Raw genomic sequence first — 25537 nt, forward strand, 5'->3', positions numbered from 1 at the left:
TCTGTCACGTTCCTGACCTGTTTTCCATTGTTTTTTGTATGTGTTTAGTTGGTTAGGGTGTGAGTTGGGGTGGGCATTCTATGTTATGTGTTTCTATGTTGGGTTTATTGTGTTGCCTGATATGGTTCTCAATTAGAGGCAGGTGTTTGACGTTTCCTCTGAGAACCATATTTAGGTAGGCTGTTCTCACTGTTTGTTTGTGGGTGATTGTCTTCCGTGTCTGTGTATGTCGCACCACACGGGACTGTTTCGTTTTCGTTCGTGTATGCAGTCTGTTCCTGTTCGTGCGTTCTTCGTGTTATGTAAGTTCCCTGTTCAGGTCTGTTGACTTCGTTTTGTTATTTTGTAATTTCTAAAGTATATTTTCGTCTTCATTATTATTATTAAAATCATCATGTATTCCACCTACGCTGCATTTTGGTCCAATCCTTCTCGCCTCTCCTCATCCGAGGAGGAGGAAAAATATGACAACCGTTACATTAAATGAGATCTTTCTACCCCTACTCTTGTTCATCGTAGTCTGCTAACCGACAACCTTATGGCCCGCAGCCCTGTGTAAAATCTAAATGGTGCTCGAGTCTAAGAAGTGAGGGTAAACGGTAGACATGTTCTCCGCTATCCACTTTGTTTTAGTTATTATTTTGGGTATAGGGAGGGCGTTTTTTTCTTTCAAGCGTTCAGGGAGGGTATACACTACCGTTCAAACGTTTGTGGTCACATAGAAATGTCCATGTTTTTGAAAGAAAAGCGCATTTCTTGTCCATTAAAATAACATCAAATTGATCAGAAATACAGTGTAGACATTGCTAATGTTGTAATGTAATGTGACTATTGTAGCTGGAAATGACAGATTTTTTAATGCAATATATACATAGGCGTAGAGAGGCCCATTATCAGCAACCATCAGTCCTGTGTTCCAATGGCACGTTGTGTTAGCTAATCCAAGTTTATCATTTTAAAAGGCTAATTGATCATTAGAAAACCCTTTTGCAATTATGTTAGCACAGCTGAAAACTGTAGTCCTGATTTAAAAAAGCAATCAAACTGGCCTTTTTTAGACTAGTTGAGTATCTGGAGCATCAGCATTTGTGGGTTCAATTACGGGCTCAAAATGGCCAGAAGCAAAGGACCTTCTTCTGAAACTCATCAGTCTATTATTGTTCTGAGAAATGAAGGCTATTCCACGCAAGAAATTGCCAAGAAACTGAAGATCTCGTACAATGCTGTGTACTACTCCCTTCACAGAACAGCGCAAACTGTCTCTAACCAGAATAGAAAGAGGAGTAGGAGGCCCCGGTGCACAATTGAGCAAGAGGACAAGTACATTAGAGTGTCTAGTTTGAGAAACCGACGCCTCCCAAGTCATCAACTGGCAGCTTCATTCAATAGTACCCGCAATTTCATTTCAGAGAGGTTTTCTCAATGTAACCCTTATTAGAAATAATGTTTTTTCCCTAAATGAAATAAGTCAGTGTTAGATTAATTGTAGTGTAGTTTTGAATACAGCTTTTGTCATCACTGAAGTATGAAAAGGAAGCTTTTAAACTATTTTCACTTGAAGCATTTCTTTTTTATCTTGTAGCCTCTTACTTGAGGTGATATCACCTTCACTAATGATTGTCTAAAGTCAAATGTATTTGAAGAGCCAATGTACATTATCTTTAATCTTAATAGTGAAGTGATGTAAAGAAAATGTTGAACATAAAATCTCTTAAGACTTGTAGTCATAATACTGAGAAATGTAGATTACGTAGGCTATGCCAAATTATGTTAAGTACATGCTGATGACAAAATTGAGGATTAAACTCCAAATAAATTGAAGTGCTTTTGTAATGGGAATATTAATGTTTGTGCTTTTCTTATATCTAATTTCTGTGTTCTATTCATGTGCTGTTCTAATAACCAATTTTTGTATTCATGCAAGTGGCTGACTGACTGTAACAAATCACCTATCAGTAGCTGCAATTTGGCAGTACGCCCAGACTGAGTTTTGAGAACAAACGACCTTGTTTTGAGAACAAACTAAAGATATCTCAGTTTCAAGGTCTCAGCTTAGAGAGGAGAAGCCTCGTGAGGTGTTGGTCTGTCACATGTTATAAAATAGTGTTGGTCAGTCACATGAATGAAAGAAAACGGTAATGATTAATGAATTATGCTAAATCATGCAATTATAACTTGTCTGTGTATAGCCGTATATAAGTCAACTGCTGGGTCTCCCCAGGGAGAGCTCCTGATTGACATGTGTACTATAGTGCATTGAGTTGCTTGGAACCTCTCCAGCGAGCTGACAATAAACAATGATTCATTTAAGATTGACTTTGAGTGTCCCTGTGTAAGAATTTTTCCATGACAATTTGTTTACAGATATTAGTCTATTCCTATTTGGAGACAGGTTGTTTAAGCTCTTTAAGGCTGGAGTCAGTGAAAACACACCATCTGACATTATAGAGCTAGCCAGCTTGTAGTCCTAAAAAACGGAAATGAGTTACTTCTGGCTCATTACTGTGGGGAATATTAATGTGAAAGAATAGGGCTTTGGGATAAACACCGAAAATAAGGTCTGAGGTTAGCACAGGCTGAGGATATCTTACATGTTTTGATCTATGAGATAATATCAGTCAGTTAGCATGACCGTTATGGTTTATGAAGCCTTGTATGTGCTTTGTGCTTTTTTTTCATTACATAAATGCTTAAAAAAAATAAAGTGACGTTAGCTGATGAAGATTATCTCATAGAACAAATCATATAAGATATCCTAAGCCTGTGTTTATCACAGACCTTATTTTCGGCGTTTATCCAAAAACCCAATAAAAATCCATTCAATTGCCCATAGGCTTTGCCAAACGAACCATTGCCGTCTATTGCCTTGAACTTTAGACTGCTTCATTAGCAGTGAGAGTTCAGTCTGACACTAGGGAAAATAGAGTGAGTGGAATGACTTATCTGTGATCTCGTCAGCCCCTTGCCAAGTGTGATCACCTAATCACTCTGACTTGAGTGGGCTGTAATTAAAGAGTTTCATTCCAAAACGCGAGACGTCCATTTTCAGAAATGTTGTTAAATTAGTTTCTATTGTTTAAAGAAATTATGAAATAGATTGGTGTGTTTTTTCATTATCTAATCAAAGCATGCGGTTGTTCAATGATAGACTTGTAGTTGTTTAAAATCTATCACTTGATAGTTTCATTTTAGAGTGACAAATAATTACTCTAAAATGCTAAATACTCTGCGAGAAAAATGTAGTACTGCTAGGTTTTACACAGTGAAATGTAACAGATAACTACATTTTTAATTAATAAAGAAATGCACAAATGATATATTTGTGACATCAATATTTAATTACAAAAAAAATCTAAACAGTAATAATGAGATCTGTATGTAAAACATTTACATTTGACATTTTAGTCAATTAGCAGATGCTCTTCTCCAGAGCTACTTAGAGTCAATGCATAACATCTTAAGATAGCTAGGTTAGACAACCACATGCACTACATGACCAAAGTCATTAATATGGAGTTGGTCCCCTGCTATAACAGCCCCCACTCTTCTGGGAAGACTTTCCACTCGATGTTGGAACATTGCTGCGGGGACTTGCTTCAATTCAGCCACGAGCATTAGTGAGGTCGGCACTGATGTTGGGCGATTAGGCCTGGCTCACAGTCGGCGTTCCAATTCATCCCAAAGGTGTTTGATGGGGTTGAGGTCAGGGCTCTTTGCAGGCCAGTCAAGGTTTTCCACACCGATCTCAACAAACCATTTCTGCATGGACCTCACTTGTGCATGGTGGCATTGTCATGCTGAAACAGGAAAGTGCCGTCCCAAACTCCCCAAACTCTAGCCACAAAGTTGGAGGCACAGAATCATCTAGAATGTCATTGTATGCTATACCATTAAGATTTCCCTTCACTGGAACTAAGGGGCCTAGTCCGAACCATGAAAATCAGCCCCAGACCATTATTCCACCTCCATCAAACTTTACAGTTGCCACTTTGCATTGGGTCATGTAGCGTTCTCTACTCCGCCAAACCCAGATTCATCCGTCGGACTGCCAGATAGTGAAGCGTGATTCATCACTCCAAAAAACGTGTTTCCAATGCTCTGGAGTTCAATAGCAGCTACACCACTCCAGCCGACGCTTGGCTTGCCACATGGTGATTAGGCTTGTGTGCGGCTACTCGGCCATGTTAATCCATTTCATGAAGCTCCCGACAAACAGTTCTTGTGCTGACGTTGCTTCCAGGGTGTTGCAACCAAGGACTGACGATTTGTAAGTGCTACGCGCTTCAGCACTCCCCGATCCTGTTCTGTGAGCTTTTGTGGCCTAACACTTCGTGGTTGAGCTATTGTTTCTACTAGACATTTCCACTTCACAATAACACCACTTACAGTTGACTGGGGTAGCTCTAGCAGAGCAGAATTGTTGGAAAGATGGCATCCTACGACGGTGCCACGTTGAAAGTCACTGAGCTCTTCAATAAGGCCATTCTACAGCCAATGTTTGTCTATGAAGGTTCCATGGCTGTGCATTCGATTTTATACATCTGTCAGCAACAGGTGTGGCTGAAAAAGCCAAATCCACTAATTTGAAGGGGTGTCCATATACTTTTGTATATATAGTGTATAACAGTCTAATATACAGGATACAAGCATTCATTTCCAGCTAAACAATGGATGTATAGTGATTTGCAAAAAAACACATTTTCATACACATCTAAAATCTATTAATTAAAATGTTGAGAACAGTAATATTTTATACATGATGACAGGTGTCCACACTAGCAATCATTTCCGATGAATAAACACAAACGTGAAAACTCTTCAATTGTTGCTGCTGTGCTCATCATGTTGATATTATCGATATTGGGGGACCTGCCTGTGACCTCTGCTGGAGTACAGTATTTAGTCTACATGACCAAAAGTATGTGGACACCTGCTCTTCAAAAATCTCATTCCAAAATCATGGTCATTATTATGGAGTTGGTCTCCCCTTAACTCTTCAGCTTGACTCTCCGTTGGTCCTCTAAAAATAGCGTTTACAGTTAAGGTTTGCATCTCATTTTGACTAGAAGAAGATTTTCAAATTAAAACATTTGTGGAAGAAAAACATGTCATGTTGATTTGATTTTACAGCAAAGGTTGCACTATGCTTCTCTACTTTTAGTAATTGTCTGCTCCACCTACCCTGGCAAAGTGTCTGTATGTCTCCGTGGTGAATTAGGATATGAAGGGGGGAAGAGTTGTGTTGATTCCCCCACCACATTACATATAGAACTGACAGAGGTTACCAACCATCAGTGTGCTTTTTTCATGTCATCTGAGGTTGCTTTGTGCAAGGAGGCGTGTTAAACCAAGGGGCCGGTGGAGCGTGAAGAATATGCTTACTCCTTGTGAAAAATCTGAAATAATTACAGATGCCCTTAAGTGTTGGCTGCACTTAACATAGTATGCTGTAAAGGATATACTCTGCTTCCACACCCTGAAACAGACATAAGTCTGGTGCTTTTGTTGAGATGAGCAATTTCTCCTGTTTAGTTGTTGGGCTGTATGTTTTTTCTAGAATTACACCCATAACAGGATGACAGATTCCATTTCAACACGGAAGCTGATATCTGTGCAGCCTCTTCATCAAGGCTTCAGTTGGTCATGGTCATGTAAGCCTACATGTTATGGTGCTACATAAAACTACATCAGTTTTACAACTTCTGGCGGGCTTATCCCTAATCCTGTCGTATTGCTGTAGTGCCTTCTTCAGTGTTGACATCAGACAAGTGTTTGAAGCACGTGGTGCCTTAACCCCACAACTATTTCCCCACAAGCACTAGACTGAAGACACCCGCTGCGTGTGCTGGTGAGTGATGCCTGAGATGGAGTGGCATCAGTGACGTAATGACATGCAGCACTGTCAAGACAGGGGCAGGAAGGAAGCGATTTGACAACTTAAATACTTATGCCACTTTTACCTGGATAATCTCTATTATGTTGTTAATGACTCTATTATGTTTTTAATGACTGTAATGTGATTATGACATGGCATATGTCAGGCTCATCACTAGGTTCAATCAGTCAAGACCGTGAACATTGCATGTGTGAATTCCTAAGGATTCCTAAGGTTCCTAAGGAACAGTTGCCCATGCTCTCTAAACCTCTCCATCTTTGAGGCCTTCCAGCCTGCATCGTGCCGTAACTCCAGCATCTTTTTTCAAGCTCTGTCTGAGTATGGGGCTACGATAGAGAGGAGCCATATAGGGACCCATTATAAGCCACCCCATGGAGCCATCACAGTGACAATACTGAACTGATTACACATGGTAAGGATTGATATCTACTCACACTCTTCCATACACAACTCAGTTTACCCTTTTAATCTGGGACCCTTGGGTAAAATGCAACATTTGGATATTCAAGGAAGGCAATTAGATTGTTAATTTCTTCTGATAACTGGTTCGTCTTCATTTGCCGAGAAATGTTTTTGGGTAGTGGCTGCCGACTGAACGTCTGGGACATCAGAACATACATTTTTTCCATTGCAGCATTTTTGGTTACGCTTTCTTTTAAACGGTACGTAAAATACCATTTATAAGACTTGCAAAAAGATTGCACACCATTTAGGGTTAAATGAGGTAAGGGTTAGGGTTAGGTTAGGTAATTTATGTTAGGTTAGGTAAGGGTTAGTGTTAAATGACATTCACTTTAAATTAGAGACTGAAAAAATACTTTACTTATGATTAGTAAATGCCGCTCTTAGCCTATGCCGCTCTGTCATTGCTCATCCATATATTTATATTTATATATTCTTATTCCATTCCTTTACTTAGATTTGTGTGAATTAGGTATCTGTTGTGGAATTGCTAGATATTACTTGTTAGATATTGTTGCACTGACGGAACTAGCACAAGCATTCTGCTACATCTGCTAACCATGTGTATGTGACCAATAAAATGTGATTTGATTTGAATTAAATGGTTTATAAATGTGGAAGTAATGATTAATACATTGTTTACTACGGACCATTAAAATAAAGTGTTAGTAAATGTTTTTCTTCCTTCCATGAATTTGTAACAGAAATTTACAGAGAACATGTTAGAGTTTCCTGAAAGTTCACATTAGACTCTAGCAAGTGGTAAGAGTGAGTAATAGCTACCATGTTTGACCGTTTGATAGAAATGTCATCTGTTTAGAAACCTTTTTTGTTGGGCTTTGGAGAGATTTAGCTCCTGACATAGCAATTTTCACGGGAAGATATCTACAACCAGGATTAACATTTAACATGTTAGCCTGTCAAGTTGCAATGTGTACAGTATCAAATATTTCAGGGAGTCAATAGCTGGTTGGTGGCACGATCCCACTTGCAATCATTGTCAGTTCCATTCTGTGTGGATCACAGTCGCACAGAATCAGTTCCACTCTGCGTTGGCGTCTGGACTGTGTCCACAAATGGAAACGGAGAGGCCTGCAAATTGTTTTCATAGATTGGTACATTAGTAGTTCAATGTTTAGGAAATGTTCAACAAACTGTTACAGACCACAACCAAAAGGGAGGAGGATGTGGTTCATGTACCATAGCTTACTTAAGCAATAAGGCCCGGGGGGGGGGGGTGTGGTATATGGCCAATATACCACGGCTAAGGGTTGTTCTTGTAGCCGTGGTATATTGGCCATATATCACAATCCCCTGAGGTGCCAACGTAATTAGAGCAGAAGAAATAAGTGTTTTGTCATACCCATGGTATACCACGGCTGTCAGCCAATCAGCATTCAGGGCTCGAACCACCCAGTTTATAATATCTGTTGACTGTGTCAAGTTTGGCCTGCTTCTGCCACTTGTGATTTTTGCAGTGGAAATGTGAGGTGTATTTTTTGTTGTTGTGGGTACAGCCTTCATTTCTGTAATATTTTACTAGTACAATTAATAACATTGAAATGAGAAATAGATTCATAATATCACTAAATGCAAGCTTGTTTCATTTATACAAATGCATCTCAGCAGCAATTTGTAGAAAACAATCAGTTTAAATTGGTCGTATCGAAGTAAACAGTTTGTTTTGATTTCACCTCTAAAAACCTGATAATGATTACAAATGATTAATGCTAGTAATTTGCCTGTGGCATGAGCAAACTGCCTCACTGTGTGACAAAAAATAGCTCTAAATTGGACATTTCCAACAAGTGGAATAGTCGGCGGGCCAAGTGCTCAAAGCAATTAACAGATCATGCAGACATGGCTTTATGGGCTGATAAAAAAAAATTACATTACGAAATCTCTCTGGGAAGCTATAGCCGGCTATATACTATAGAAATCCATTAACCATACAGAGGCACTTTTTGAAGAAGCTCTTAAGGACTTCAGAGCGAATCAAGGGCAGCTTTCTATGCAGACACATGGTATGTAGTGATGAGTTTTTTTTAAATGTACTGACATGCTCTTTCTGTCTTGGGCCAACAGTATTTGAAGCCAAGAGAGTAGAAAAACTTCTGTGTCTCAGACAATCACAGTTGTTTAAGGATCTTTGGGGGATTTCACCTGAATTGCATACAGGCCAATGTGGATCATCTGGTGGAGGTTTAACTCTAACGAGTCACAAACCCGGCTCCGGGATCCCCCCCATCAAAAAAGCTGACTAGCATAGCCTAGCCTAAAGCGACAGGGATATCATATAATAAAATGTTCATGAAATCACAAGTCCAAGACACCAAATGAAAGATACACATCTTGTGAATCCAGCCATCATTTCTGATTTTTAAAATGTTTTACAGGGAAGACACTATGTATTTCTATTTGCTAACCACGATCGCAAAAGACACAACTTATTTTTTCCACCATTTTTTTCCTGCATAGGTAGCTATCACAAATTCGACCAAATAAAGATATAAATAGTCACTAACCAAGAAACAACTTCATCAGATGACAGTCTGATAACATATTTATTGTATAGCGTATGTTTTGTTTGAAAAATGTGCATATTTCAGGTATAAATCATAGTTTTACATTGCAGCCACCATCACAACTCTCACCAAAGCAACTAGAATAACTACAGAAACCAACTTGAATTACCTAAATAAGGAAAAGGAAAAGCGCAGGAGCAGCAGGTGCAAATACAAATGTTCTTTAATGAACACGGAACAAACTAGGCCACCCTACTAACACACTGGGAGTACACTATAAACTACCCCAGACACGGGGGGGAAATGAACACTGTCCAGATAAACGTGAAGCACAAAACCAACACCAAACTTACATATAAACAATCCCACACAAAGAAACGTGCGGGCCGGCTGACTAAATAAGCCCAACTAATTACACCCTCAGACAAAACAGGTGCACCCAATAAACAAATAGGGAGGGGGAGAAAAGGATCAGTGGCAGCTAATAGGCCGGTGACGACGACCGCCGAACGCCACCCGAACGGGAAGGAGAGCCTGCCTCGGTCGAAGTCGTGACAATAAATCATAGTTTACATTGCAGCTACAATCAGAAATTGCACCGAAACCAGCCATAATAATTAGACACCAACGTCAAATACCTAAATACTCATCATAAAATATTTCTGAAAAATATATAGTGTACAGCAAATGAAAGGCAGGCATCTTGTAATTCCAGCCAATATTTCAGAATTCTTAAATGTTTTACAGCGAAAACACAATATAGTGTTATATTAGCTTACCACAATAGCCAGAAACACAAGCCATTCCCCAGTAGCAAAGGTTAGCGATCGTAACAAACCAGTAAAAGATATATAATTTTTGACTAACCTTGATAAGCTTCATCAGATGACAGTCCTATAACATCAGGTTATACATACACTTATGTTTTGTTCGAAAATGTGCATATTTAGAGCTGAAATCAGTGGTTATACATTGTGCTAATGTAGCATATTTTTCCCACAACGTCCAGATATTTTTCTGACACTTTTTCTGACACACATATTCTGACCAAATAGCTATTCATAAACATAACTAAAAAATACATGTTGTATAGGAAATTATAAATTCACTAGTTCTTAATGCAATCGCCGCGTTAGAATTCTAAAAATAACTTAATTACGACATACAGCTTAGGTATAGCGAGAGAGTACCCAAAAGCTGGGCGCCAACGACTAGTTCACATGTACGACAGATATATGAAATAGCATCATAAAATGGGTCCTACTTTTGCTGATCTTCCATCAGAATGTTGTACAAGGGGTCCTTTGTCCGGAACAATCGTTGTTTGGATTTAGAACGGCCTTTTTCCCTCTCGATTTAGCAAGCACACTTGCCAAGTGGCGCGAATCTCTCCATGTCAACAAACGGAAGAGAACGGAACACGGCAAAACTCCCGAAAAAATTTCAATAATCTGATTAAACTATATTGAAAAAACATACTTTACGATGATATTGTCACATGTATCAAATAAAATCAAAGCCGGAGATATTAGTCGTCCATAACGATAGCTTATCAGAAGGCAAATCCAGGTCCCTCCTCGCGCTCTCCAGAAAACAGGAAACTGGTGACACGTCATACAAAGAGCTATAATTCAAGTCCAGATCAAGTTTTTCACTCCATTTCTTCTCACTCCTTGTCGACATCTAGTGGAAGACGTATGAAGTGCATCTAAACTAATAAATAACAAGGACTTTAATAGGCAGCCCCTAGAAGAGAGCATCGATTTCAGACTTTCCACTTCCTGTCAGGAAGTTTGCTGCAAAAGGAGTTCTGTTTTACTCACAGATATAATTCAAACGGTTTTAGAAACTAGAGAGCGTTTTCTATCCAATAGTAATAATAATATGCATATTGTACGAGCAAGAATTGAGTACGAGGCCGTTTGAAATGGGCACCTTTTATCCGGCTACTAAATACTGCCCCTGCAGCCCAACAGGTTAAAAAACAGTAATTTCACTGGACAGGAAGATACAGTTAGATGTCTATCTCTGAGCATTTCTCCACAGAGGAATGTTATGTCAAGATACAGAAAATCGTATTCATGGTTTAACAGGGTTTTCTCTGCTCTTAAGCAAATATGTGAGTGGGGTTAGAGAAAAAAATTTGTATGTTAACCTGTTTGGCGTGCAAGCCCGACCTCGGACCGAAAATGACACCCCTGCAGGGCGCGAAATTCAAAATCTATTTTTTAAAAATATTTAACTTTTACACATTAACAAGTCCAATACAGCATTTGAAAGATAAACATCTTGTCAATCCAGCCAACATGTCCGATTTTTTAAATGTTTTACAGAGAAAACACCACATATATTTATGTTAGCTCACCACCAAATACAAAAGTGGACAGACACGTATGAATTATGATTATGAAGTATGAATTATGATTGAAGTAGCATGCACAACCAACCGAAATAAACTAAAACCAACCTAAAGAGCCCAGAAAAAACGACCTCAGATGACAGTCATATAACATGTTACACAATAAATCTATGTTTTGTTCATAAAAAGTGCATATTTTAGCTATAAATCTGTTTTACATTGATGTTACCCAAAAATGCTAATACATAGCTACAGTCTGAATCCAGCCGGGAGTAGCCAGAGAAAATACATACACCAACGTCGGCTACTAATTACACCTCATAAAACATTTCAGAAAAACATATGGTGGATAACTAATGAAAGACAGATATCTTGTGAATACAGACAACATTTCCGATTTTTGAAGTGTTTTACAGCGAAAACACAATATATCGTTATATTAGCTAACATCATAAGCTAGCATAAGGCAGCATTGATTCTAGTCAAGCGCTAGCCTAGCATAGTTAGCAGAGTTAGCATTCAACAGTTCGACATATATATGAAAAAGCATCCCAAATTGGGTCTTATCTTTCTTGGTACTCCATCAGAATGTTGTAACGGGGTCCAATGTCCAGTAGAGTCTTTAGTTGGGTTCCAGAACGAATTATTTCCCTCTTTGGTTAGCTAGCACGGTAGCATTGCTGCGCCAGAAAGCGTTTCTTCAAAAAATTCTTCCGTCGTTTCACATCTAAAGTCCAGAATAAATTGCAATAATATAATTAAAGTATATTGAAAAAACATACTTTAGGATGATTTTGTGACATGTAGCAAATAATATCGTAGTCAGGCATCATATTCAACGTTATCTACCTTGTTCCAGAAGCCGAGATCAAATTATCCTTCGCGCCCGGATTTTTATTTTAACTGCGCAGGTCTCACAAGAAGTTCTGTTATTCAGTCCAGGGACGAGATATTCGACTCCTTTCAATTCTCACTTCCGCATTACAGTCTGACGAACGCCTCTGACGTGTTTATATGGTCCCAAGTCAAATGGACTTTTATAGAGAAGGTCTTAAAGAGACACATCGCATTTTGGGAAACTCAATTCGGCTGGGAAAATGGCTGTAAAAATATTTCTGTTCGACTTAGAGAAACAATTCAAACCTTTTTAGAAACTACAGACTGTTATCTATCCAACAGTAGTAAATATATGCATATTGGAAAATAAAAAGTTTCTTAGGAGGCCGTTTGAAAATGTGCACACATTTTCCAGTTTTTTCAATATTCAGCGTGCAGCCATAACAGGTTATTAATATGAGCAGCCAAACCATTTATGAAATGTAAAGATTGTGAAATAAGCCTGGGACTTTCATTAGTTCATTGTCGAGAAAGTTACCCATAAGCACTGAGCTACACCTTAGCCATTTTGGAGACTACATTCTGTTTAATTTAATGCGGCCAAGAGCTTGTCTGAAATGTAATTATGTAGACTGCTGTTTAGTATTATGTATTTATTTTTTGCTCTCTAATTGGAATGCCTACACATCTGAATGCCTACACAACTTTTAAAAACACTGTTGAATATCCATGCCAAAACGAACAATATTTCCTGTATTCTATTGAATATAGTTAACTTCTTTGGGACTGGGGAGCAAGGGTTGAGTAGCTTGGATGAATAAGGTGCCCAGAGTAAACTGCCTGCTACTCAGGCCCAGAAACTAGAATATGCATATAATTAGTAGATTTGGATAGAAGACACTCTGAAGTTTCTACAACTATTTAACTTCTCTGCGCTATGGATCCCTTTTACGGGATCATTTTCCTAAACAACCGCTAGAATTGTAGGGCGCCAAATGCAAAAATTTTACCTAAAATATTTATAATCATGCAATCACAAGTGAAATACACCAAAACACAGCTTATCTTGGTGTTAATCCACCTATCGTGTCAGATTTTGAAAATATACTTTACAGCGAAAGAAATACAAGCTTTTGTGAGTGTAGCAATCAATGCTAGAACAGTTAGCCTTATATTAGCTTGGTTAGCTTGGTCACGAAGTCAGAAAAGCAATAAAATTAATCGCTTACCTTAGATACTCTTCGGATGTTTGCACTCACGAGACTCCCAGTTACACAACAAATGTTATTTTTGTTCGATAAATATTACTTTTATCACCAAAAAAACGCCATTTGGGTTGCGCGTTATGTAAAGAAAATCAAAGCCTTGTTCCGACAAATTCCAAAAAGTATCTGTAATGGTCGTAGAAACATGTCAAATGTTTTTTATAATCAATCCTCAGGTTGTTTTTAACAAACATAATCGATAATATTTCAACCGGACCATAACCTATTCAATAAGAGAGAAAAGAAAAATGGAGGGCTCCCCTCTGGCGCGCAGGCACTAATCAGAGGACACCTGACTACTTTTGAAAAATCTCGTTCATTTTTCAAAATAAAAGCCTGAAACTATGTCTAAAGCCTGGTCACAGCCTGAGGAAGCCATTGGAAAAGGAATCTGGTTGATACCCCTTTAAATGGAAGAAAGACTGGCCAGGAAACACAGAATTTCAACAAAAAAAATCACTTCCGGGTTATATTTTCGCAGGTTTTCGCCTGCAGAATCAGTTTTGTTATACTCAGAGACAATATTTTGACAGTTTTGGAAACTTTGGAGTGTTTTCTATCCTAATCTGTAAATTATATGCATTTTCTACGATCTGGACCTGAGAAATAGTCTGTTTACGTTGGGACGTTCTTTAAAAAAAAATTAAAATATGACCCAGCGTCAAGAAGTTAAATGTTGTCTGTGAGTATAACAGAACTCATATGGCAGGCAAAAACCTGAGAAAAAATCCAACCAGGAAGTGGAAAATCTGAGGTTTGTAGTTTTTCAAGTCATTGCCTACAGTGTCTATGGGGTCATATTGCACCTCCTAAGGCTTCCACTAGATGTCAACAGTCTTTAGAACCTTGTTTCAGGCTTCTACTGTGAAGGGTGAGCGAATAAGAGCTGTTTGAGTCAGGGGTCTGATAGAATGCCATGAGCTCAGTCAGGCGCGCGGCCGTGAGCGCGAGCTGCGTTCCTTTTCATTTCTAAAGACAAAGGAATTTTCTGGTTGAAACATTATTGAAGATTTATGATGAAAACATCCTAAAGATTGATTATATACATCGTTTGACATGTTTCTATGAACTGTAATATAACGTTTTTGACTTTTCGTCTGAACTAAGTGATCGCGCATTGAGCACTTGGATTACTGGGCTAAACGCGCAAACAAAAAGGAGGTATTTGGACATAAATGATGGACTTTATCAAACAAAACAAACATTTATTGTGGAACTGGGATTCCTGGAAGTGCATTCCGATGAAGATCATCAAAGGTAAGTGAATATTTATAACGCTACTTCTGAGTTTTGTGACACCTCTCCTTCTTTGGAAAATGTCTGTATGTGTTTCTGTGACATGGCGCTGACCAAACATAATCGCAAGGTGTGCTTTCACTGTCAATTATTTTTGAAATCTGACACAGCGGTTGCATTAAGGAGAAGTCTATCTTTAATTGTGTGTTTAACACTTGTATCTTTTATCAATGTTGATGATTATTTCTGTAATTTGATGTGGCTCTCTGCACTTTCACCGGATGTTTGTTTGAGACAATGCATTTCTGAACATAACACACCAATTTCAAATGAGGTTTTTGGACATAAAGATTAACTTTATCGAAGAAAACACACATTTATTGTGTAACATGGAGTCCTTGGAGTGCCATCCGGTGAAGATCATCAAAGGTTAGTGATTAACCTCTACCGAGTACCTAACCCGGATCCGGGAGCACCCCCCACCCCCCCCCCCACACTGATTAGCATCGCTAGCATAGCGTCACAATTAAATAGTAGCATCTAAATATCATTAAATCACAAGTCCAAGACACCCAATGAAAGACACAGATCTTGTGAATAAAACCACCATTTCAGATTTTTTAAATGTTTTACAGGGAAGACACAATATGTAAATCTATTAGCTAAACACGTTAGCAAAAGACACCATTTTCTTACTCCAACAGTTTTTTCCTGCGTCAGTAGCTATCACTAATTCGACTAAATGAAAATATATATAGCCACTAACCAACAAACAAATTCATAAGATGAGTCTGATAACATATTTATGGTATAGCATAGTTGTGTCATGTTCCTGACCTGTTTTCTGTTTAGTTTTGTGTGTTAGTTGGTCAGGACGTGAGTTTGGGTGGGCATTCTATGTTGTCTGTTTCTATGTTGGTTTAGGGTTGCCTGGTATGGCTCTCAATTGGAGGCAGGTGTTTGGCGTTCCTCTAATTGAGAGTCATATTTAGGTAGGCGGTTCACAGTGTTTGTTTGTGGGTGGTTGTCTCCTGTGTCCGTGTCAATGTTTGCACCATACGGGACTGTATACGGTTTGTTCATTTCATGTAGTCTGTTCCTGTTCATTTCGTTCGTCACGTTGTATGTAAGTTCGTCGTTCAGGACTGTCTACTTTCGTTTTGTTATTTTGTATCATTTTCAAGTATAGTTCGTTTTGTCTTGTTAAATAAATTCATCATGTCATTTCAACGCGCTGCACCTTGGTTCAATCCCTGCTCCTCCTCTTCTGATGAAGAGGAGGAGGATTATCGTTACAGAACCACCCACCAATCCAGAGCCAAGCAGCGGTTTAAACGGAGTAAGGGACAGCGCAAGAAGGAGGAATGGACTTGGGACGATGTATTGGACGGTAAAGGTTGCTACACATGGGAGGAGATCCTGGCTGGAAGGGATCGCCTCCCATGGGAACAGGTGGAGGCACTGAGGAGAGCAGAGGCTACTGGAGTGAAGAACCGGAGTTATGAGGGGACGCGTCTTGCACGGAAGCCCGAAAAGCCCGTGAGTAATTCCCAAAAATTTCTTGGGGGGGGGCTAAGGGGTTGTGGGCCAAGGGCAGGTAGGAGACCTGCGCCCACTTCCCAGGCTAACCGTGGAGAGCGGGAGTACGGGCAGACACCGTGTTACGCAGTAGAGCGCACGGTGTCTCCTGTACGTGTGCATAGCCCAGAGCGGGTTATTCCACCTCCCCGCACTGGTAGGGCTAGATTGGGCATTGAGCCAGGTGTCATGAGGCCGGCTCAACGCGTCTGGTCTCCAGTGCGTCTCCTCGGGCCGGCATACATGGCACCTGCCTTACGCATGGTTTCCCCGGTTCGCCTGCATAGCCCAGTGCGGGCTATTCCACCTCGCCGCACTGGCAGGGCGACCGGGAGCATTCAACCAGGTAAGGTTGGGCAGGCTCAATGCTCAAGAGAGCCAGTACGCCTGCACGGTCCGGTATTTCCGGCGCCACCTCCCCGCCCCAGCCTAGTACCTACAGTGCCTACATTACGCACTAGGCTACCAGTGCATTTCCAGAGCCCTGTTCCTCCTCCACGCACTCTCCCTGTAGTGCGTGCATCTAGCCCGGTGCCTCCAGTTCCGGCCCCACGCACTAAGCTACCAGTGCGTCTCCAGAGCCCTGTACACACTATATATTCTCCCCCTACTAATCCTGATGTGCTTGTCCTCAGCCCGGCGTCACCAGTGCCGGTACCACGCATCAGGGGTAGAGTAGGCTTTGAGGATACAGTGTGCCCTGTCCCTGCTCCCCGCACTAGTAGGAAGGTGCTTATCATTAGCACGGTGCCTCCAGTTCCGGCACCACGCACCAGGTCTACAGTGCGCCATATCCGGCCAGAGCCATCCGTCTCACCAGCGCCATCTGAGCCATCCGTCTCCCCAGCGCCATCTGAGCCATCCGTCTCCCCAGCGCCATCTGAGCCATCCGTCTCCCCAGCGCCATCTGAGCCATCCGTCTGCCAGGAGCCTGCAAAGCCGCCCGTCTGCCATGAGCCTGCAAAGCCGCCCGTCTGCCATGAGCCTACAGAGCCGTCAGCCAGACAGGAGCCGCTAGAGCCATCAGCCAGACAGGAGCCGCTAGAGCCGTCAGCCAGACAGGATCTGCCAGAGCCGCCAACCAGACAGGATCTGCCAGAGCCGCCAACCAGACAGGATCTGCCAGAGCCGCCAACCAGACAGGATCTGCCAGAGCCGCCAACCAGACAGGATCTGCCAGAGCCGCCAGCGAGCCATGAGCAGCCAGAGCCGCCAGTGAGCCATGAGCAGCCAGAGCCGTCAGAGAGCCATGAGCAGCCAGAGCCGTCAGAGCGCCATGAGCAGCCAGAGCCGTCAGAGCGCCAGGAGCGTCGAGAGCCGTCAGAGCGCCATGAGCGTCGTGAGCCGTCAGCCTGCCATGAGCGTCGTGAGCCGTCAGCCTGCCATGAGCGTCGAGAGCCGTCAGCCTGCCATGAGCGTCGAGAGCCGTCAGCCTGCCATGAGCGTCGAGAGCCGTCAGCCAGCCATGAGCTGCCCTTCAGCCTGAAAAGGCTAGATACCCAGAACTGCCCAGCAGTCCAGAGCTGTCTCTCTGTCCGGAGCTGCCCTTCAGTCCGGAGTTGCCCCTCTATCCTGAGCTACCTCTTTATCTTGAGCTACCTCTCTCTCCTAAGCTATCCCTCTGTCCTGAGCTACCTTGTCCCAGAGCTGTCCTTGATTCTGGTGTTGCCCCTAAATTTAGGTGGGGTTATTTGGAGGGTGGTCATTGTGGGGAGGCTACGGAAGCGGGGATTGATTATGGTGGGGTGGGAACCACGCCCGGAGCCTAAGCCACCACCGTGGTCAGATGCCCACCCAGACCCTCCCCTGGACTTTTTGGTGATGCGTTCGGAGTACGCATCTTGAGGGGGGGATTATGTCATGTTCCTGACCTGTTTTCTGTTTAGTTTTGTGTGTTAGTTGGTCAGGACGTGAGTTTGGGTGGGCATTCTATGTTGTCTGTTTCTATGTTGGTTTAGGGTTGCCTGGTATGGCTCTCAATTGGAGGCAGGTGTTTGGCGTTCCTCTAATTGAGAGTCATATTTAGGTAGGCGGTTCACAGTGTTTGTTTGTGGGTGGTTGTCTCCTGTGTCCGTGTCAATGTTTGCACCATACGGGACTGTATACGGTTTGTTCATTTCATGTAGTCTGTTCCTGTTCATTTCGTTCGTCACGTTGTATGTAAGTTCGTCGTTCAGGACTGTCTACTTTCGTTTTGTTATTTTGTATCATTTTCAAGTATAGTTCGTTTTGTCTTGTTAAATAAATTCATCATGTCATTTCAACGCGCTGCACCTTGGTTCAATCCCTGCTCCTCCTCTTCTGATGAAGAGGAGGAGGATTATCGTTACAAGTTGTTTTTTTTTAAATGTGCATTTTTCAGGTATAAATCACAGTTCTACATTGCAGCTGCAATCTGATATAGTGCTGATGCAGCTAGAACAATTACAGAGACCAACGTTATATAACTAATTACTTGTCTTAAAACATTTCAGGAAAAATACACAGCGTACAGATATTGAAAGCCCAACATCTGGTGAATCCAAACAATATTTCAGATTTATTAAATGTTTTATAGCAAAAAGAAAATGTAGCGCTAAATTAGCATAGCCACGCCAGCCAGAACCAGCTGGGCGCGCCCGACCAGTTCACATGCACGACAGATATATGAAATAACATCGTAAATTGGGTCTTACTATTGCTGATCTTTCATCAGAATGTTGATCAAGGTGTCCTTAGTCCTGATGAGTCGTTCAATCCATTCACAATGGCAACTTTCCCTCTTCATTTAGCCTGGGTACTGGTCGACTGGCACGATTCTGTCCAAAGTTAAAAAACTCACAGAACGGAACACGGCAAAACTCCCGAAAAAATTCAAATAATCTGATTAAACTATATTGAAAAAACATACATTACGATGATATGGTCACATGTATCAAACAAACTTCGAGACGGAGATAGTTTTCATCCGTAACGTCAGCATAACAAAAGACAATTGCACCTCTAAGACGCGCGTTTCAGAAAACCGGAAGTTGTCGGTCACGCTAAAGAAATAGGTCTTATTTCACGTCAGTACAAGATAAACAAAAAAATTCTCCTCTGACGTCTTCCTGACACCCAGAGGAAGACGAATGAAGTGTGTTTCGGGTCATAGGTGGCGTGACCATATATAGGCAGAGCGTTGAAGCGAGCATACACATCTTGCAATCTTCTTCTTGCTCAGGGAATGTGCTGTCAAATGACTTGTGTTTCACTCAGAGACAAAATTGAAACGGTTTTAGAAACCATAGCTTGTTTTCTATCCAATGGTATATGATTATATGCATATAGTAACAGCAATAATTGAATAAGAGGCAGTTTAATCTGTAGAGGCAATTATGCTAATGCGAAAACAGCACCCCCTGTATTCTCAAGAAGTTAATTTTAACGCTATTTCTTTCTTTTGTGACACCTCTCCTTCTTTGGAAAATGTCTATGTTTTTCTGTGACTTGGCGCTGACCTAACATAATCGCAAGGTTTGCTTTCGCCGTAAAGCCTTTTTGAAATCAGACACTGTGGCTGGATTAACGAGAAGTTTATCTTTAAATGGTGTATAATACTTGTATGTTTCAGCAATTTTAATTATGAGATTTCGGTTGTCTAACGTCCCACATATTCCGGAGAAGTTAACCATGGTCAGATTATATGATATTATCAGGAACACTGATATGCACATCTAGAAATCCAAATGCAAACCCTAGGCATGTGCAGATGATAGTGGGCTATTTACTCAGTATTTACATAAAGATACAGATTAACATACATTGGAAACAGAATTGAGCTCTTTGTCATATTGTTCCCTCTGTATCAAGGCACAAGGCGAAACCCAGATGCACACACAGGAGGCAGATGATTGGAGTCTTATAATGTTAAATAATCCAAAGGAGTAGGTAAGAGAATGGTTGTGTACAGGCAAAATGGTCAAAACCAGATCAGAGTCCAGGAGGTACAGAGTGGCAGACAGGCTTGTTGTCAAGGCAGGCAGAATGGTCAGGCAGGCAGGTACAGAGTCCAGGAACAGGCAAGGGTCAAAACCGGGAGAACTAGAAAAAGGAGAATAGCAAAAGGAGTACAGGAAAAACACGCTGGTTGACTTGACTTAAACATACAAGACGAACTGGCACAGAGAGACAGGAAACACAGGGATAAATACACTGGGGGAAATAAGCGACACCTGGAGGGGGTGGAGACAATCACAGGAACAGGTGAAACAGATCAGGGTGTGATACTCTGAAAACTCTCCATTGTTTATCTTTGCAGCACATTTCCATTGTGTGTTGTTGTGGCGTAGTCGAGGTTGATGAGCCGGTTGAGTCGTTCCCAGTCTGAAGGTTAAGTTTTACAAGGACGCTGTTGTAGGAAGTAACTCAGCTCCCTCTCCCAGTGGGGATCACTCTGCCATGTTGCAGATGAGAGGATGATTCATGATTGACTGGCACAGAAGGAACAACCATATTAATCAAGTGCCAGGAGAAGCGTGGTGCCATAATGCAAATGGAGTGTTAATTGAGTGTTGGATGGCTTTGAATAATGAGAGGGGCTTTTCAGACATCAAAGCACATCACAACAATGGGGACAACAAATGTGTGAACAGTATACTGTACAATGTAGTATAATTCCCATAACACACAACAGCTTTTAGATCACATTTGATGAACATGTGCCTCTGGACAGCTGGCTGTGATGGAAATGTGACGGCACTCTGAACTGTCATAGGGAAATCGTGGGGGAAAGTTGTTGGTAGCCTATTTATTTATAAATGGGGTATTTTTTTTACTTTTTCATTTTGAGGAATTCTAGTAGCTCGTGTATATTTGTGATGCTTTGCTTAATGGTTTGTTTAATGGTTTGTTTAAACTGCATTGTTGGTTAGGGGCTCGTAAGTTTTTTATTTTATTTTTTATTTTACCGTTATTTTACCAGGTAAGTTGACTGAGAACACGTTCTCATTTGCAGCAACGACCTGGGGAATAGTTACAGGGGAGAGGAGGGGGATGAATGAGCCAATTGTAAACTGGGGATTATTAGGTGACCATGATGGTTTGAGGGCCAGATTGGGAATTTAGCCAGGACACCGGGGTTAACACCCCTACTCTTACGATAAGTGCCATGGGATCTTCAATGACCTCAGAGAGTCAGGACACCCGTTTAACGTCCCATCCGAAAGACGGCACCCTACACAGGGCAGTGTCCCCAATCACTGCCCTGGGGCATTGGGAACTAGTTTTAGACCAGAGGAAAGAGTGCCTCCTACTGGCCCTCCAACACCACTTCCAGCAGCATCTGGTCTCCCATCCAGGGCCTGACCAGGACCAACCCTGCTTAGCTTCAGAAGCAAGCCAGTAGTGGTATGCAGGGTGGTATGCTGCTGGCGTATAGTAAGCATTAAGCATTTCACCTGTTGTATTTGGCGCATGTGACTAATAAAATTTGATTTGATTCGATTTCCCTCTATATTTCAGAATTGAGCAGCCTTTTGGAATGTCATGTTTCAATCTGCCATCTGAGTTCAGGGGTCTGTTTAAACCACTTCAGCTTCTGCCCAGCTTCTGCTCTGAAATCCATAGGCTTAAACTGCAATTCCACCACTTTTCAACCTCATTTCCATTATATCCAGCACAATGCCAGTGTGTACGTATGTGAAAACTGCACATTTCTACACTTTGAAAAAAGATTAAGCAAAAATTCTACCCGATGGCATAATCAGAAACTCATTTGGAAATAATTTACTTAAAAAAAAACTTTTAATCCTACCCTGTGATGTCACAAATCACGTTTCCAGTCACAGTTTTTAAGCGAGTAAAGTTATACCGTATAAAAAAAATCACGACTGCTGTGATGGAAAAAGGTAGTTTCGGGACAATTTTATAAATGCTGACCGATAATTTGTTCTTTCGACATGGTGGGATCTTTTTGTGTCAGTAAAATGTATTATGCGAGAAATGTTGATATAATAACCATAATGCCAAAGTAAACATGATATGGTGTGTGGTCCTCCCACTATGACTCGGGAAACTATGCAGATGAAATAAGCTATGATGAACTTCACAGGTTGGTGAAAGTGCACGGTGATCTTGAAGCTCCTTTCCAATAAATATCGAGGGTCTTATTCTAGTAACACAATGATTGATGCTTGACTGCCATTTCACAATAAAAATATTCTTGCTCTTACTTATCCATAATAATCTCATAATGTAGACTAGCCTACCTGCACTGTATCTGAGAGCTGTTGGCTAGAGAAGCATATGCCAAGACCAGAGTAGGAACATTTTCTATTTAACACAAACGTTTCTGTGAAAATGTGATGGAAACACATTGAACTTTAGATTTTTATTCGGTTCATGAAAACTTAAGCAAACAAGTACATTTTGTGTGCACTACGTCATCCCACATTGACTTTTATACTGATTTATTATCCACAACAAGTCCGTTTGATGGAAAATAAGTTTATTTCTTTATGCACATTTTAGAATATTTGTATGAAAATCTGTCTCCAATTGGATGGAAACCTACCTAGCTATTCAGAAGCATGTTTTAGGACCTTATCTTTTTAACCACAGATCATGGAAATGCTCTGTTTTCACACATGTTGGCACTGGTTTGGTGCTGGAAATAATAAATATGAGGTTGAAAGTGGCGGAACTGCCCTTTAAAGCACAGCAGACGCTGCTTAGTTATATGTCAAGGAACATCTGGCATATACTTATCCATGTCCCTGATAGGAGACTCATTGAGTCATTAAGTTTGTACCATTAGAAAATGGACCAAGAAATATCAAGCACAGTAATGCTAGCCCCGAGTCTGTCTTAATTATACACCATCATCTTGCTAAATGAGCTCTGCATTTGCATCCTGAGGGGAAACAGATCGACAAACAAAACATCTACCTTTCTTCTGGCAGTCAAACACATTAATCAGAGATTCCTCTGGCTTCAGAAGGGCGTGATCAGGAAAGACAGCCTTAAGGGGCAAGAGATGCATGTCATCCAACCCTAAATTCAAGTTTTCAAGTTTCAAGTTTTAAAGTTACATACACAAGTACAGTGAAAGGCCATTTTTTGCAAGCTCTAAACCCAACAATGCAGTGATCAATATCAATGAAGTACTAAAAAATAACGTAAGGTCGAACAAGAAATGTGAAATAAGAATAACACGAGAAAGTAAGAAGCTACATACCCTACAGGGTCAGTTCCAATACCATATTTACAATGTGCAGGGATACTAGAGTTATAGAGCTAGATATGTATAGGGGTATGTTGACTACTGTAAGCATCAGGATGCATTATAAACAGAATAGAAGCAGCATAAATTAAGATTGTATTGAGTGTGTGTGTGTGTGTGTGTGTGTGTGTGTGTGTGTGTGTGTGTGTGTGTGTGTGTGTGTGTGTGTGTGTGTGTGTGTGTGTGTGTGTGTGTGTGTGTGTGTGTATGTAGAGTCAGTATAAATGTGTGTGCATGTTATTTGTGTGTTGAAGTGTCATTGTGCGTCCTGTGTGTGTGCCTAGAGAGTGCAAAAATGTTAAATAAATACAAGGGTCAACTCAGATAGTTAGAATATTCATAGCAAACAATGACTACATCCAACTTGTGACTTTACAAATTGGTTGGATGCATTTGCTGTTTGTTTTGGTTGTGTTTCAGATTATTTTTGTGCCCAAAAATGAATGAATAGTAAATAATGTATTGAGTCATTTTGGTGTCACTTTTATTGTAAATAAGAAGAGAATATGTTTCTAAACACTTCAACATTAATGTGGATGCTCCCATGATTGAGAAAGTTACAGATGCACAAATATCATACCCTCCCAAAAATGATAACCTCCCCTGTTATTGTAATGGTGAGAGGTTAGCATGTATGATACTGTATTTTTGCGTCTATAAGTTTCTCACTCATCATTGTTCACGGTTCATTCAGGATTATACCTAATCACAAACTAGATGTAGTCATTGTGTGCTATACATATGGGACCAAATACATTTTACTACTTTAATACATATATACACTGAGTATACAAACTATTAGGAACACTATTTCCATGACATAGACTGACCAGGTGAATCCAGGTGAAAGCTATGATCCCTTATTGATGTCACTTGTTAAATACACTTCAATCAGTGTAGATCTTTGGGATGAGATAGGTTAATCCTTAATCAGCATAGATCTAGAAGATAGGTTAAAGAAGGATTTTTAAGCCTTGAGACAATTGAGACCTGGATCGTGTATGTGTGCCATTCAGAGAGTGAATGGGCAAGACAAAAGATGTATGTGCCTTTGAACGGGGTGTGTCAAAAACCGCAACGCTGCTGGGTTTATTACACTCAACAGTTTCCCGCATGCATCAATAATGGTCCACCACCCAAATTACATCCATCCAACATGACACAACTGTGGGAAGCATTGGAGACAACATAGGCCAGCATCCCTGTGGAATGCGTTTGACACCTTGTGGAGTCTATGCCCCGACAAATTGAGGATGTTCCGGGGTCAAAAGGGGGTGCAACTCAATATAAGGAAAGTGTTCCTAATGTGTTGTACACTCTGTGTAAATTAATTTGTCCCGAATACTTTTGGTACCCTAAAATGGGTGAACTATGTACAAAAAGTGCTGTAATCTCTAAACGGTTCACCCGATATGGATGAAAATACCCTCAATTTAAGATGACAGTGTGCACTTTAACTCCATAGTCATTGTATCATTTCAAATCCAAAGTGCTGGAGTACAGAGCCAAAACAAGAGCAAAACTGTCACTGTCCCAATATTTTTGGAGTTCACTGTAGAGGTCCCAGATGACGGGGAGCTTGGCCTCAGTGATGTACTGAGCTGTTCACATCACCCTCTGTAGTGCCATGCGATTGAGGGAGGTGCTGTTGACATACCAAGCAGTGATGCAGACAGTCAAATGCTCTCAATGGTGCAGCTGTAGAACCTTTTCTAATAAATCCATGTAATATAGCCTACACCTTCACAATAAATCCAATTTGTGTTGTTTTCCTTATCTTAGGTCCTGATGTGGCTATGCCAAATGGCTGTGGGCTACACTAGTTCAGCTGATTTTGAATACATTGTAAGGCTGCATGATCGTACTCTAGTGATCATTTTTTTAAAGTTGCTTGAAAGGCAGGTTGTACACACTCCATTCACAATTTGACAACTACTTGATAATGCCTCGAATTTAACAGCGGCATGCCCTTTGTGGCTGTAATGCAAAAAATATCCATGCCTTTTGAGGCCCCAAGTGCTGTGCAATTCGAAGCTTCTCTCACTCACATGGCTCTCTGTCATGTGATCGGGTCTTTCTCACAGGCTACAAGTGAAGACAGACACATCGGGGACGCAACTATGCAAGTCCTTATCTAAT

The sequence above is a fragment of the Salvelinus fontinalis genome, chromosome 5 (assembly GCF_029448725.1).
Source record: "Salvelinus fontinalis isolate EN_2023a chromosome 5, ASM2944872v1, whole genome shotgun sequence".
Classification (NCBI taxonomy): domain Eukaryota; kingdom Metazoa; phylum Chordata; class Actinopteri; order Salmoniformes; family Salmonidae; genus Salvelinus; species Salvelinus fontinalis.